The sequence below is a fragment of the Opisthocomus hoazin genome, chromosome 2 (genome assembly GCF_030867145.1).
Source record: "Opisthocomus hoazin isolate bOpiHoa1 chromosome 2, bOpiHoa1.hap1, whole genome shotgun sequence".
In the NCBI taxonomy this organism is placed as follows: Eukaryota; Metazoa; Chordata; class Aves; order Opisthocomiformes; family Opisthocomidae; genus Opisthocomus; species Opisthocomus hoazin.
Genome location: NC_134415.1, coordinates 103,818,644 through 103,835,611, shown reverse-complemented (window position 1 = coordinate 103,835,611; position 16,968 = coordinate 103,818,644).

The following is a 16,968-nucleotide window of genomic DNA, read 5'->3' as shown; positions in this document are numbered from 1 at the left end:
GTATGTACCTCGTATGCCTCTCTAAATCTCTTTCAAAATTTGTCCTACTAAGATTAAATGCCATTGAATTTTAGGTTTCTAAAGTTTGTCCCTTTTGTAAGGAAATGGTTATTTTGAAACACTGTAAAAGTTCGTTTCAACTGCGCTTGCATTCATTTTGTTTTCAGTTTGCATCTGAAAGATTGACTTTAAAAAAATATTATAGAATATTGATTGAAAGCATTTATTAATTACAATCCCAGGCCCTAGAAATCTAATTATGCATTTTCAAAGAAACAGACCTGTCATCCTCTCAATTTAAACTGAAGCAGTTGTTAGTATTACACACTGTAATCATTCTTGCAAAAGCTACTGATCAACATCAATTTTACAAAATTACTAAATAAATATTGCATCTACATCTGAGAAAACAATTTTTCACAGCAACTTACAAAGCAAACCAAGAGCTAAAGTTTGCACTAAACAAAAAATATTGAGAAATTTCCATTAAGTCTGTTTCTGAATTAAACTGTGCTAAGTCAAAGAAGCCTGATGTTGCAAACTGACTTAACTTGGCAGACAAGAATGAAATTATCAGTTCTGTCTGTATTACCTTTAAAATCCTTCATGCATCCCTTGGAACCACTGATGACCTCCCTCTTCACCAGCAGCACCTTCTGGTGTGTACTGGCCCCATCTCCACAGGTCCTTGTGCCTGCTCACATCCAAGCTTCTCATCTCCCTTACACTAGGCACATCATGGACTTTTACACAGACTGTATTTTAGGCTTCTGGTATCTATTTGTTATTTCAGGAACCGTTTGCAGGCTGAATTGAAAACCTTCAGTGAGAAGTCACCCAGCAACATGCCCATGGCTGACAATATTGTGGACTTCTGCAATTGCACACCCTCCCTCGGATTCAGGCCTTCAGTCAAATTGTCTTTTGCTAGTCTATGTGACCTCTCTCTGAGAGAGAAACATTTTAACATGCAAGAGGTAAACCATTCCAAATGTTGTGTGTGACAGAACTACATGTTCCACTCCAAAATACATCTCAGATGTTTTCTAGCACGTGTGCTACATTATTTCTAGATAATGTAGGAGGATCATGGAGAGATTCATACTGACAGGGTAGGTGTACAATACATATGTTTGCCCCTATAGGCACAGAAAAATTTAAGATAACAGTGTGATCCTATTAGAACATCATCTCACTTTGCCAGAAAACTATTCTGTTGCCATAGATCCCTGAACCTTGTTAATTTTATGATGTAGAATGGAACAAAATTAATCTTACTCTGTGCTTCACAGAAATAGGCAAAACCAGCTAGCACTTTTAGTTAAGCTAGTCATTTTTTTCATTTTTTTTCCATAAACATATGCATTCATCAGCTTCAGATTCCAGTTACATAGATGCATTCAAATAGGATATAAAACTAGAAATAAAACTGAAACAAATCCACCAAATTCTGGCTGAATCAAAGGAAGTTTTATATAAATATTGTCCCGGACTATAAATTATTCTAAGCTTTGAACAAAGTCCAGTTTCCAGAGTACTTAAAAGTTGGCCCCAACTTGATGGAACATGACCAAGAATCACCAAAATATTGGCAAAACCTGGGGAACCTGGCCTAAGAGTAAAACAAAAGCCAAAGCCCAGAGAGATTCACATTGACAAGGTGTCAGTGTATTTTAATGTCATGGAGACAGTGACTGCCCCCCCCCCAATACTTGCCTTCTTTCACAGATTGTAACTTGTATGACATGAAAAACATTAATGGAAAAGGATTGCTGAATATTATAATAAAATACAATTTTTAATCAAAACAGAGTAGAAGCATTCATGTGATAAAAATAGGGTTTGTTGCAGTTATGATTATTTTGTTTCTGAATAGAAATGCCGTGTTTGGAAATCCAAGAAAACACAGCACAGCTGGGATCTGAGTTGTTCCTCTGTGCATAGCAATTTGAACAGAAGTTCTGGTTCTGTTGGTTCCCACAACTCCTTCTGCACATGCCTGTGACTGACAGTGATGCCCAAAGCAGCTGCCTGCCGCAAGTCAGGTGACTTGGACATCTTTGCTGTGTGACACAAAGCGGCTGGGTGTAGAAATCTCATTTTCTGTAGGTGTGAATCTGTTAATTACGTACTTGCATTACTAACCTATTAATCTCTAAGCCAGTCATGAAGACATAATATAACTTTAGTAATGACCGGGTCAGATGATGTCTAGAATATCCAGCAATTCAATGGCACGTTTTAATCCTTAGATGAAAACACCAATACATAGACAAGTGCAACAATTTTAGACTGAAGAGAGGAAATTAGAGTCATTCCAGAGTGGAAATTTAACCATAATCTCTGACGTTCAAGTCACTCACTAGTCATGGAAATTGCCTGGTTAGGGGTGTGTTGAGAAAAGCGTACATAGAAGCAGAGACCCACTTTAAAATAGTCCAGCAGTCAGAGGGACTGGCTGGCCAGAAGTCTCACTAATTTGGAAAAGGAATGGCGTCATAGTGATTTTAGTGTGAGTTATTATCATAAAGAACATCATCATCTTCACCTTTCCATCATTATGTACCCTTGCACATCTATGACAAAGCCATGAAGTCATTTTAAAGCAAGAAGAGACGACATAGTCTCTTCAGTTTGGACAGAGATAACAAAAGGGAGATGTGCTAGAGGTCTAGAACAACATGAAATATGTGGAGAAATTGAATAGATAAGCACAATTCACTGTTTTTCTTCGTACAATAATCAGGGAGTACCCAATTTATATACCAGGCAGAAAGTTTAAAGCAAACAAAGGAAGTAATTTTTCACACATAATTAAATCTCATGCAAAATTAAATTGTGGAACTCATTATTACAGGATGTTGTGGAGGTCAAAAGTCCAAAAGGTTCCAAAAGGCATTAGCAAATTCTCATGGAGAATAGATCTGTCAGAGGCTGCACAGCATGATAGTCCAGATGAGACCCACAGTTCAGGAAATGCTTACAACTGCTGATTGTCATAAACGAACAAATCCTTCCAGGGAAATGAGGGGGTTAAGCATACTCTATTATTATCAAATTTATATAAAATGCCTGTTATTGGTCACTTGCAAGGCACAAAACAACAGGCATGACTGGAAGATGATCTGATTCAGTGCGGCATTACTTCTTTTCAGCTTGTTATCTACACGAATGAAAAGGAAATACTGAGCGACTGCCATTTTGACTTTGTAGAATCTTAAAAATAAATCAAATTGAATAAAAGGCAATAGAAGGTGCACAGTAATGATCAGATGGTCCCTGGAGCACCATGACTAGAAGAGTGAAGAGTTCCAGTTTTCCTCTTGGTTCCAGTTTTCCTGTTGCTATAAGAGTTCAAGAGGAAAAAGCTATGGTACTTTTACGCTCCTCGAAAGCAGCACATTTTGAATGACCTATGTATTTCTCTGCCTAATTCCACATAATCAGCTTTCAAAAAGTATTTGATGTATTTTTCACTCTAGTAGTAAGGATTTGACAAGTTATCTATATCACTGTGGATTGCATCATCCAAATAATTTTCTTTAAAAGCAAGTTTTGCTCAACGATCCTGATGACATTTACGAAATACTGACACATGTTGGAGAGTGCCAAAAAAAGGAAGAAAAACTTTGCTGCATATTGCCATTATTGCAGGGAGTGTTTCAACTGCAAAGCAGTATATTTATAATTACACTTTTAAAGAAGACAGTATACGTGAACTTAGAGCACATCACGTTAAAATACAGCCCAAGGCTATGATAATGTGCCTCAGTAAGGAAATTTCCAGTTCTCCTTACCATGTTTACAGAAAGAAGTGCTATGTTTTAACACAAGGCAGAAAAGTAAGTTTCCATAGGCAATGACCATAGCGACAAGTAACAAGATGCATTTTGGTAGCCAGCACATATGGTAGTTCTATTAGCTCAGAGTGTTCAAGTAAGAATCCCCAAAGATCAGCTGCAAACAGGAGCTGCTTAATTTTGTGTCAGCTACATGTACTTTTTTCCAACTCAGCAAACTGTGAAAATAATTTGGCTAGAAATTAGATGGTTCCTGGCAATTTTAAGTGCTTGGAAGAACATATGCTAAGTAACTTTCTAGTTTGGTTTGCCGTCAACTTATTGAACAATTAAAGAAAAAAAAAAAAAAAGAAAAATAAAGAGGAAAAGTAGCAAAGATTATAATACATTACAATAAAATAATCTTCAGTGTAATAGCTAATAATCAATTCTGATGAGTAAGGTTATTTACAAGTTCTGAGATCAGCTTTTGATTTCGATAGACATGATATTGCCTTGTTCCTTCGTGGTTAATTTGGAATATTCTACGATGGAACTACAGTACAATGTAAATTATTGCAAATTAGGTAGAATTCACTTTGGTTAATAATTAGAGGTATCAAAAGAAAACCAAAGCATTTTGCTGCCATGTCACCAGCAAATAGTTTTACAATTAGGATGCTAGCTATTTCTTCGGACAACAGTAGCTATTAGATTCAGAAGTAGATCTGAGTACCCACCATATTTTCATTTGATGTCCTGATCTGACAATGGCGAAGCTAAAGTAGAAGGGAAGTAACCGTACAGAATTCAGTGCAACCAAAAGTATAACTGGTTCAACCAGCATCAAACATGAGCATGCTCCAAATGAGTTTGTACAAGCTCACAAAATACAGATGATTGTAGCAGATCATATACCCAAAGGCTGTTTTGATGCACATTTTGTACAGGAACATGTGGTGTGTATGGACGTGTTCTATTTTATTTATTACTTGCCCAGGGCTAGGCTCAGTCTAGTCCTTTCTATTTTCCTCTTCTCTCCCCTCCCTCAAGATTACCACAGCTACAAAATGAGATTTGTGTGAAGGAACTGTGTCCTCCAACAATGCCAAAGGTCAACAGAGGGAAGCTTTCCCACTCTATTATCTCCATTACGTCTGCCTTGATTTGTGCGCTGGTGATGAGTGGTTTTATAACAACAACTCCACTATTCTGTTCCTACCCTTGTCTGTTGCTCCTGGGCATCTTTTCTGCTTTGGTTTCTCATCTCTTCTAAATCATGCCTTTAACACACCCAGTAGTGCAGCCTCTTCATCGAATGACAGGAATCTATAAAACATCTATAAAAAGATGCTTGTTGGGCACAGAAGATTAATGAAGCTATTATTATAGCTTCTGCCAGCACAAGAAATAGGAAGCATTGGCCATAACTGAAGGGCCCTGATAAAGCTGCTGATCTTATGGATCAGCAACTTGATCTAACTTCAAAGCTGGATTTAACTTCAAAGTTGGTTCTTCTTTGAACAGAAAGACCAGATGACTTCCAGAAGCCCTTTCTAATCTAAATTGTTCTATATTTCTCTGTCCTGCAAAGAGATTCTGGCTACTAACATTCACTAAAATTCCCAAAGGAGAGATCCATTTATAATACTCACTTATTTATATGTATCTCCATAATTACTGTCTTGTAGGAACATACTCTAGTCTCCAATAAGCATTTCCGTCTCTGTAACCACCTAAAGAAAACCATGGAAAAAAAGGAAAGTGAAGAGGTAGCTGCAGAGGGGTTTCCTATCAGTTACAGAACAGGAAAATGAAGATCACGATAATATGCAAGGACAAAAATTATGCAGCCTCCATGTTTCATTGCAGGCATCTCCTTGGCAGATCTTCCACTGCTTCTGTGAAAGCTGTGTTCAAACAGGGATTCCAATAACTATAAGCTTGTACTGATCAGGATTTTTTAAAGACTGGGTCTTATATCCACTGAAAGTCAGGAAAGAAAAGAAAATTTCAGAAGTCCATTACAAGAGTTGCTGTTAGTACACCCTCTCAAGAACAGCATGGAAGCTTGAGAAGGAAGCAGACAGGCTGAAACATGAGAAATACATATTTGTATGAAGCAGAAGAAGATCTGGAAGTGTGAAGGCTCTAGGTTATCTAGAGAATCTGAAGTAACTCCAGCAGGAGAGAAGGAATGCGGCTGCTCCTGGGGCAGGAAATGCTGCTTGCTTAGCCCCAGCAGCCAAGGCCAATAACCGATTGCTATCTAGTGACCAGCAAGGAATCTACCCTACTGATTTTAAAAAAAAAAAATGCCCTAAGGACTCTGCTGCTTCTTTGTAGTGGTGCTTATACATTTCAAAGAGCAGTGCTTCTGGGACTCAGCGCTGAGGAAGCTGGAGGAATGGATCTGCTGACTTGTGAAGTATCAGAAAGTGCCACTGCAAAGGGCCCCAAACCTGCTACAGAAAAGCTGCCAGGGCTCATCTAAATCACAGGCTACTCCATCACATTACATACCCACATATACACTGACGAGCAGACCTGAAATTACTAGCGCCAGAGGCTGATTATATTCTCCTTAACTCTTTCATACATATGCAAAAGCTAGACAATGACTGACCCCTTTTGGATAACATGATACATACACATGCTTTCAGGGACAGAATGACAAAAAAAAAGCAGTTAACAGAGGGAATAAAAAATATACCCATACGTGCATATCTATTCTGGCAGTACTTTGGCTTCCTTTGCTATGCTGCAATGAAACTGCTGTGTAGAGATGGTGTGAAACCCACAAAGAAACAAAAGAAACTTTCTGGCTACATCTGAAACTCTTGAAGAAATTTCAGCCATTGAGGATTACTGATCAAGGTGGCATGAGAATCAAAAAAAAAGTCACTTGTCAAGTTGCTGAATACCTTACTTGGCTTCATCCTAAAGCAAAGAGTGCTAGCAAAACCTGGAGGCCTTCAAATCATCAAAATTATGACCTGATTAGAGTAACAAAGATTTATTGGATATAGCTTTCACAAAAATTTCACTTGTTAAGAACTAAAATACAGTAGGAAGATGATTTAGGTGTTACCCGGAAATCATGGCTGTATATTCATGTAGGATTTAGGGTAGAGGAAAATAGTGACCACCTCCTGGTAAGGACAGTAGTGGTTGTCCATAGATACCTAAAATCGTAACAAGTGGACAAAAACTTCTGTTGGTGCAACCAGTGTAAATATCCAAAGCACAAGAGCTGGTACTAATGGGAGCTTTAACACAGCAAGGGGAAATTAACACTTCTGTACTAGTAAACTAATGATTTATTAACTTTCCCAGGCAAATGAGTTAGTGGCTTCCCCAAGCAGCAAGGTCTGCTATGTCGGCTGTGTCTAATCTGGTGTTGGGAATAGCATCTACATTGGAGGTATACTGAAAACAGGCAAGATGAATCCGTCTCTGGCTGAATCTGTACCAGAAAGTGAAGCATACATAAAATTGGCATGCCTTAAATACATAATTTAAGACATTTTATGCTGTGCATCAAAACATAGAAGAAATATGAAGGGCTTATTGTTTAAAGATGTTCTCTGAGATACTCACAATGCGTTTAGGTTGGATGATAACATTAACACTTCATAGTGCATGTGGACTGTGTAACACAGAAGTCTCAGAGCACTCCATGGAGCTAATCTTGTTTACTATTTTCATGCTTTCAACAAGTTTATATAACTTAAAGCATATTTTAGGGAGGAAATAGAAAAAATATGAAATTCCAAGCAGAACAAAAGATGACTACGTGAGTGCCAAAATCTAGGCAGAAAATCTAGAAAAAGTAACTACGGCGTTTCCTGAGTAATTCATAGGACAAAAATCAAAATGGTCCTACAGAAATACACAACAAGCATGGTGTATATTCAGCATTCCTGTAGAATGGAAAAATCACTCTCCTCCCTGATCTGCTTCTAGTTTAACTTTATGGAGGAGAACAACTAAACAGCAGGACTCATTAAAAAAAAAAAAAAGGCTAAAAACATTTGAAGGCATAATGGAGACATTTTATACAGCAAGTTAGGGTCTTAGCAAAGAAATTAAGAAATGTAAGTATACTTAAACAGCAGAAAAGGAGAAAAGAAAAATGTTTAAAGTAAGAAAACAGTTTAAATAACTAAATATCTAACCAGAGGGGAAAAAAAAATATAAAACTGTAAATGTAAAACCATAGCAAGACAAACAAAAACCATGAATTAAAGTATGCAGATAAGGATGAACATTGGAATGTAGGATGTCTGATCTTTCAGAGCTTCTCAGCAAAATCCCTTGCTAAACTGAAGAAAAGATACTACCGTGCACTAAGAGAAAAAGTCTTCTAGGAGATTAGTAATTTGTTGAAAAACAGACAGCTAGGCAGAAATAAATAAATACACTAAGGTGAGAAAAATCTGCGCTCAGCTCTTTCTTGCTACTCCATGTTTTCAGAAGTTACGTGGAAAATGGAATAAATAATGAGTTCACAGATGCTGCCAAGTTCATGCATGACACAGATATACTCAGGATCATCAAATCTAAACCCAGCTGAATAGAGCAATAAAAAGTTCTCACTAGTGTGAGTTACCAGACAATTCAATTGCCTGAAGATGAATGCCGTTGTCCAGTAAGTGAAGAATTATGCAACTGGGGGAAAAAATTCCTGAGCACAGATATAGAAAGGTGTGTCTGAATTTGTTGTTACTTCCCAAGGACCTCACAGTTACGCTGAATATACTTGCGAAAACATTAACTCCAAGCTCAGCCACAGCCAAAAGCCAAATATGATTTGGAATTACTAAAATAAAAGTAGAAAATGCATCAGAAAACAATAAACATCATATAGAAAACCTAAAACACTCCATCATGCCATGACATCATGTTTTCAGGATATCATATAACTAGGAAAAGCTCAGGGAAGGAGACAAGGAGGATGATATGGAAAGACTCCTGTATAAAACACCATTAAGTAGATTAGGACCTGAAAAACAGATATTTGAGGAGGGATATGGTAGTGAGCTACAAAGTCATGAAGAGAGTGGAATCAGTTTAGCTCACAGATTTTAGAAAAGATAAGTTCAGTGAGGAACCCATTATCTGGTTTGGAGAAACTTTGGAATCTGGATGAAGGAATGAAACAGCTGGGGGAGAAAAAAGAGGAGGGGAGAGAAAATGGCAACCCTCTCCAACTCCTAAACGCAACTGGTTTTCATTTCATGTAGATTCTGTCTCATAATTAAAATACAAATAATAAAGTATTTATCAATGTAAATTCTCAGCTAGTTTTTTGTGCTATGTTATTTAAGAAAAGTTTTGGCTAAAGCAGAGAATAAGACTTTGGGCCTTCTGACTGCCTTTTTTAGTATCTCCCATTGGTATACACATATGCATTTTATTTGTTTGATTGTAACGGATTTATCCGACTTGTTGGCTTCCCTCCCACCCCCCTTTTCTTTTGTATCTTTTTTCTCCAAAAGCTTTGTTTGATTTTTCAGGAATGAAAAAACATAACAGGTTGTGAACCAAAGGAAACATAACAATTTAACAGCCCTTCAGGATGGAACTGTAATTAGGAGGAATTTTATATGAGGACAGTTTGAAACCTCGGGCTAGAGGTTTTTGTCTTTTATGCATATAGTAATTTAGCTCATTTGGGCCCATGACCAGGACTGGAACTGGCCAAACCCACAAAAAAATTAATTGAATGCCTCAGTTGAAACCCGCGATCCTGAAATCCCCCTTCCCCAGCCAGACGCTGCCTGATGCACAGAGCAGCTCAGCCGCACTTTCTGCTTCAAAGTCACCCAAGCTTTTAGACAGCAGTGATACTGCTCCTTAAAAGCAGATGTGAAGTTTATCCAGTGCCCGAATTGAAGCCCTATCTCCACCTTCCATGCATGGGCATACCAAAGAGGTTTTGGCACAAAACAGCCTTGTTGGCCCTGCAGCAGAGCTTGTGCCTGGCCCAACAACCTCCAAACACCGTAGGTGCCACTGGGGCAGGGCTACCACACTCTCAGAGCTTGGCACTCTCAGAGCTCCCAGGAGTCCCAGGCTAGGTTGTCCTCTGCAGAAATCCTGCCCTGATCCTCAGTCCAGGATCCCTGCTGGAGCCAGGTCTGCCACTCACAATCTCCTCCAAAGTGCGGCAGTTTATCTGCAAGAGGTCTGCAGCAGCATCCGTCACAGCCCCGGCACTAGGGAAAACATCTAGGGATCAGGAAGGAGTTTCAGCCCTCTTGGCTTGAAGACACTCAAGTTCCCAGCCAGAACACCAGCTTAAAGACTATCCAGGAGTGCTGTCACTCCTTGTTTAACTCATGGCACTCCTCTAACGCGCGCCCCAAGATGGGAACACAACACAGTGGCCTGACTTTTAAGACATTTAACTGCAAGTACTGCAGTCGGGTCTCTTTTCAAAACCTGTTTCTGTAGGCAATGGGCATTCAAACATGTAAACTTCTCTGGGAGCAGGAGTAGGACTTCCACTTTCCCCCACACAACTTCTGCACAGATTTCCCGTAGCCTGAGCTGTACAGTAATTCTCTCCCTCCTGCTGCTTCTTGCAGCCCAACCAAATCCTTCAGTCTCGAGCAGGAATCAAACGCTTTCACATACATTTTGGATGAGTGTTTTTAAAATTAGCCCACCTTATAGCAGAGGGAGATTATTATTATCTTGGGATGTATCAAAAGAAAATCGTGCCTCACTTCAGACGTGGCTGACAAGATGGGTGCTTTGCTGCCCTGATCAGCACTGAGCAAGTTGCCTCCAGGGCAGAATCCAAGGCTGTTCCCTCCAGAAACCTTTCCCTCTCAGCTCACTCTCAACAGCTATTTACCAGCTGAGGAAATCCAAGCGATCCGCCCAGGGCTTTGAAGCCAGCCCCAGGCCACTGGCTATACTGGATCTGGCTCAGTTCCCTTCCACCCCTCCAGCCCCTTTGTGTCAGCTCCCCGGGCGATTGCACACACTCGCAGAGTGGCGTGGCGAGTGAGTCCAGAGAATTTTCACTTCTCGGATGAGCTCTCTTCCTCAATGGTCAGTGTCACAGTGGAGGAATTTACAAAGATATAGGAAATACTTGGTTACACCTTTGTATCCTCCCCTAATTTGAAGAAAAATCAGTTAGAAAACCAGCATAATAACTTCATCTAGAAACGCAAGTATCCATTCAGACCTGGAACTCTCCCTTTCCTTGCTGCACAGACACTTGTTCCAATGAGATCCGGGGAACTATGCCTGCAGTATTCCTTCAGCTGAAATGCTGAAAACACTTCAAGCTCTGCTGCTTCTGAATAGATTTAGCATGTGGTTTTCCTCTCCAAATTCTAGGTTAACTTTTAATAGGAAAGAATACACTAAGTCATAAACAACCTATTGCTTCTCTCTAATTAAAATTTTATTTAATGGACACAAAATGTGAGTAGGCATGGAATGGTAGGCTACTGCCTTTCAGATCACTTCACTTCACATACATTGATCTGGATGCAACCTTGTGTTAAATGAACTTTCAAATGAGAAAGATATTACAAAGAGAACTTTATCATGCATATATACTCTTTAGAGCTGAACGAACTTTGCTGAACTGCTGAGAAATATTTGCACTTTAACTTAGTGAGCTGAACCTGTTTTCTCTTCTGAACAAAATGAACACTTAGACAAAGCACGAACTCAAGATACTGTCTTTGACTTCTGTGCAGCACTGAACTGCAATCATCTTAAACAGTTTGAGAAGTGAATTTTATGGCAAAGGACATAATTGACTGAATATTCACAAAAAGGTGAACTTCTAATAGATTGAAGCTGAGCTATTCATTCACTACCTTGAGAACAGCACAAGGAGACAGAGATGAGGTCCGCCTCATCAAATAGCATTTGCAGGCAACGTGTACAAGTGCTCATCGTGGTACCAAAGTCTCTTGAATTATATGTTGTCTGAACATATTTTTAATCAGAGTATCATGCTTTAGATCATAAAGGAATTTCTCCCACAACCAGACAGGTCGTGACCACTGCTGAGAGAACGGGAAAAAACTTGCCTCTCTCTGTTGCATGGAAAATTGCTCACTAGAAAGTTGTTCCCAGCTTTATCTAGGAAAGTCATCAAACAACTCTGCAGCTCCTTCAGAGATCTAAATCACTAATGACATTTCTGCTTATCCATCCCATTTTTTTTGGTATGACTATTGCCCTGTAACATTAATCCTAAGGGAGAGTTAGAAAGTAAAAAACATGGCATTAAAATATTGTACTAATAGCTGCACTGGGATGTTTTCCTTTATTTTAGAAATGTTGTAGTAAAGCAAATTCACTCCTTTTAATTACAAGTAACTTGTCAAAGTCAGGTATCAGTAATTTATGAACAAAATTCTTCACAAAACCCCCAAACCAGTGCTTCCAGGCAGACAATGTATTTCCAGTCTGCTGTTTCTGAACTTTCTGATTCTTGGTTGTATCACACAGGGTGCTAGTTTTCTTTAAAAAATCAGTATGTAAATAAGTTAAGAAGTGAAAGGTGGTTAAACTTGGAGTCATTCCCAAGATTGTTTCTTTTGTACTTTTTTAATTTCAATACTTGTTTCAGAAACCTTGTTTGGAGCCCACCGAAGTCTGATGAATTTGTAGCTGTTTTCTCCTCCACTGAAATCCTGCTACTGAGCACCATGAGATTTGCTTCACTAGGAATAGGACAGTGACTGCTCTTTCCTCAGAAAAGCTTGAATAACTTTGTCCTAGTTGTTGTTTCAAAGCAAAATTTGAAAAAAAGTAACAGAAAAAAAGTGTAAAAGTTTACATTAACAGTTGACATACGAGTATACAAGACCAGCTCCTCATGTTCTAGGTGACAATTATTATCTCTGTAAAAGGTGGAAGCATTTGGAAATGTTTCTTTCAGTTCTAGAATTATTTATTTTTCTGTTACTTGTCTGAGTCATCTCTATATTGACCAGAAGTTCAGGGGCTTATGTTGGTTGGTTTGTTGTTTTGTTTTGTTTTTGTTTTTCTTTAGAAAAGAACCTGAGACTTAGCTGCACTGTCCAAACTGATATTTTGAAGCAAAAATATCTTTTCATGAAACATATGATATCTCAGCTATATCTGTAATTACACATTTTCACACAAAGAAAAGCCTATACATGGGTAGAATAGAATTTGTTAGTGAAGATCACATGACAATTTTATCCCAGCACAGAAGTCTGTAAATTTGACAAAGCTGTTATTACACACAGCTTCCTGTGCACAGCTCTTGGCAATATTTACTTCACTATTTAGAAGGCCATGAATAAGTAAAGAGCTTACACGTGCCTAGTTGGAAGCCAACAAGTACTTCCAGGTCCAATAGCCCCAAGGAGTTTACTCATCTACTTGCACGGGTTTCACCAATTCAGTGATCCGATGGATGAGCAATAATGAAAAGACAGAAAGGAAGTAATTTCTGAGGGCTCACAGATCTGGCACCTCAGTGAGAGAACTCGTTCCAGCCTCTCACACAAGCTGCACCCCAGCTGAGATTCAGGTATCTGCCTGCCAACCATATACCACATACATATAGACATTGTATGCAGGCAAGTGAATTGAGCCTCAGGTGGGTCACGGACTCTATGGCCTTCTGAATCTAAACACATGAGGGAGACCTGCTGAAGGCCAGGCTGGTGAACCCCACACGCATAAGAAAAACAGAAGTTCAGGCTGACAGAGATCAACTGATCCCACTTGTAATGCAGATGTGAAAGTGGAGAAATTCTTCATTTAACTTGGAATTTCTCCCAGTTTAAGGTAAGTGACTCCAGAAAGACCCTGAAGAACTGGGGCAGGAGGGGTACGGAGAAAATATCCCCTTGCTATTGTATGTACAAGGAAAATGAGCAGATGAGCTGGTCCGAAATCAACATGCCAAAGCATACAAGCATGTGTCTTTCTTTTGATGATCCAGCATGGCAAACAAGATTGCTGACCTTCAGGGGTATGCTGGAACACCTCCCATAACCGTAAAAGAATTCCCATTAGTATTCTTGTGATAAAAACGAATTTCCATTTGTCAACACCGAGTGCCCAGGGCTCTCAGGGCACTTTAACAGATGATTTGTTTAAACATTTGTTTTAAGCATTTAGATGGAGGAACATTTTGTTATGTATATAAAATTCTGCAGAATCAAAATATTTTTACTGGAAATTGAAATTTCACTTCTTCCAAACACAGCATTTCTTTACTTGGCATACGGGCACAACAGATGGAGTAAATATGAGAAATTGCTGTAATGCCGAGAAAAGGTTCCTCTTGATTCTGAAGAATCTGGAACTGATGTTAAGATTTTCCTGCCTGGCTTCCTTGGAGTCAATGGTACATAATTCCATTAATGCATACATTGCATAATCTTGCAAGGAATAAAAGTTCACTGATGTGTAAAAGAGCACTCTCCAGACACAATGAAAGCTTTCTCCTTCCCAAGCACTTCAGTATTAGAATTAACTACTGAGCTTGACCTATAGAGTTCTCTAACCTGGGATCTCCACTCAGGTTATCTATCATTCTCGCAGTAATAACCTCTCTTTCTGAGTAGCTTCATACAGTGACTTTTTAATTTGAGGATGAGAAAAGGAACAACCTCACTATCTCTCTGATAATCTGCCTTATATGAAAGGCATCTGCATTACCAAAAAAGATAGCATTTTAGGAATACACTCCTAAAGAATTGTTTAAAAGCAGTACAACTTAAATAAAGAATTGTGTGGGAAATGTTATTAATTTCACAGAGATGTAATATTTAAAAAATAAATTGTTTCATTTTCAGGTTGACGTTAAGAGTTTACAAATTGAAAGCACCAGCCTTTACCTACTGCAGCCTCATCACTACTCCAGGAACTGCTGGAACTGGCACGGCAAAGCAGAAAAGACCTTGCACTAGCTGAGTATCATCATGAGAAAGTTCCCACACAGCTGGGAGTTGCTGGTTTGCTTTCTCTTTCACACACGCACAGAGGAATAATACCATTCTTCATCCAACTGGTGAAGACCTTCCCATTCAGCTTCCATTTTGACAAGAGATCTTATTTGAACAAGCAAAGAAAAACCTTTCATGTACAATGTAGAAGTTCTGGAGAAAACCAGTGGAAGTATTTGTATACATGACCACAGAAGTCAGAGCTACAAGGACTTAGTAGGAGCACGACTTACACTCCTGGGTTTGTTCCAGGCATTGGTGGATCCATAGGCAGTGTTTATCCTAAGAACAATTCTGCATAAGGAGCTGGCAGTTGCTGTAGGCTCTTCTGCCTAACAGAGGCAAAGGTGTCATCATTCTCCACTTGCTCCCCATTGCAGTTCACCTGCGGTCAGATCATACCCATCTGCTTGTACAGTAACACTGCCCTTTCATACAAGTATTTCTTTTTCCTCCCTGTTGTTTACCCCATCATATTTATAGAAGGCAACTACAACCCTTTGCATAGTCTGTTTTGTTACACTAGACAGGCAAGCCAAAGTCCTTAAATGTGAAGGGATAAAGAGGTAAGTTGGACGTCTTATATATTGCAGTCCATTAAATTGCACCTAGTTACAGCTCTAGCCAACTCAAACTTGTTTAATAAAAGAAATACTCACCCTCAATTTTTAAGCAGTAAAGGAAGGGGTAGACAGTAAGGGTTTTGAGCCTTATGTTTGCTGTATGCACAATGTAGGAAACAGAGTTCAAACAGGCAAGAAATTTATTACAGAAAGTAACTATTTTTACTATCAGATTCTTCCAGCTCTAGTAACAGCTTCAAAGTAGAACCCATGGTGTACCTTCTCATAATTTTTTTTGAGGAGGACAAGCAGAAGCACAGTTCATTCAAACCATATTATACTGGAATGGAGGAATAAAGTGAATGACCTTTTCCTTCTCCTTCGTTTGCTATCCAGGCTACTGTACTGCTTAAGTCAGTTTTTTTCTTCGGGCTCTCTCTTGTCTACACTAAAGGTAGCATTCACTCCTACTTCAGTAAGAGCTTCACACACCTTGAAGAATCACACCCCAGTTAGAAGACGGGTTTTTTTCCTTCATCTCCCAGGTAGCACGACATATTTCAACAGTTCAAGAAAGTTATTTCTTTGAAACACAGTTTCTAGGCATTATCACCATTTTTGCATGATATTTAATATGTGATTTCAATGTGTCACAGAGATACCATGAATTTTTTTTCATGCTTTACAAAAGGAAAAACTGAAAACAACAAATGGAACACTCTCTGGAATTTATGAGGTTCCAACATGAGAAAGACACTTTTTTCAGGCAACATGGACATATGATGCTGTAACAGCCACAGGGCTAAATCTTCTGATGAATTCTCACCTACCTTTTCCTTAAGTGGAAGAATACTATGTACTTTTACCAGTGACAAGAGGAAACTCATCAAAAGGTGTCAGAAGATCAATACAGAGCACTTAAATAGTTCTTTAAGCCTATGGCAGACAACCAAGGAGCCTCCAAGCCGCCAATCTACCTTCTGGAGAGCTAGCTGAGTGACCAGACACTGCTTCTGGAAAAATACCTTCTAATGCTTGCATCTTTTTGCCAAGAAAGGAAAAAATACCACAGAATAATACAATATACTAGAACATCAGCAGAATATTTATCTGTTACCAAATAGCACTTTATGCAAATATAGTAAATACTGGGAGGGGAAAGATGCTTGAAAGAAAAACTCAGGAATCACATAGCAATGACTACCCGATTGTAAAAGTGGACTTAGATTCTCCAGGATACATAGATGATGTACCCTATGAGAAAATCTTGCTTATCAACTGTAGAAAATAACTCACAAATACTTTTTATATTAATTCAAGTTTTAAACATTTTAACAGCAGGCCAGAAGGCAATAGTTCTTACAGTGGTTTACGGTCTCATATCATCTATGTTTTCCCCCTACAGGAAAATATTATAGTCTCTTTTCACAGGGGTTTGATTCAATCTGTGTGAACTATAATGACAGACCCTGACAGTGTTCGCTGCCAGGCCAGTTAGAGGCACCAATAGGAAATTTCATTTTAATGCACTTTGAGTTTCCTGAGAAATTAGATTCTCTGGTTCTGAAAGATGCATAGCTAACGATTCGCAGGTCCTCCTCTAAGGAGGAGCCTCCTCTAAGGCTCCACTTCAACCCTGAAATGCGCTGGCTACAC